This window comes from Penaeus monodon, chromosome 24 (genome assembly GCF_015228065.2).
Source record: "Penaeus monodon isolate SGIC_2016 chromosome 24, NSTDA_Pmon_1, whole genome shotgun sequence".
Taxonomy (NCBI): domain Eukaryota; kingdom Metazoa; phylum Arthropoda; class Malacostraca; order Decapoda; family Penaeidae; genus Penaeus; species Penaeus monodon.
In genome coordinates this window covers 26,271,903-26,272,193 of record NC_051409.1, presented here as the reverse complement: position 1 = coordinate 26,272,193, position 291 = coordinate 26,271,903, and positions in this window count along the sequence as shown.

Genomic DNA, 291 nt, shown 5'->3' with positions numbered 1-291 from the left:
ATTAAGTTTATTTGTCAATTTGATTGTCTCCAGACTTGCATCATAAATGGACTAACATCTCTTAGCTCTTTTCAGTCTTTTTGTATATGTCGGTGTTAGAAAATGTTAAATTTGTCAGTGTTAGGGGTAAATACTACACTATTTATGATACAAAACGTTGTACTTTTCCCTCACTTCCATTGTAAATATGTTCGTTATATTGAGTCTATCCCCTTCCGCGTGATAATAACGCTACAGAAAACGGAATCAATTTATAGGGGTGTCTATCTTATTGGGATAAAAATAATGGCA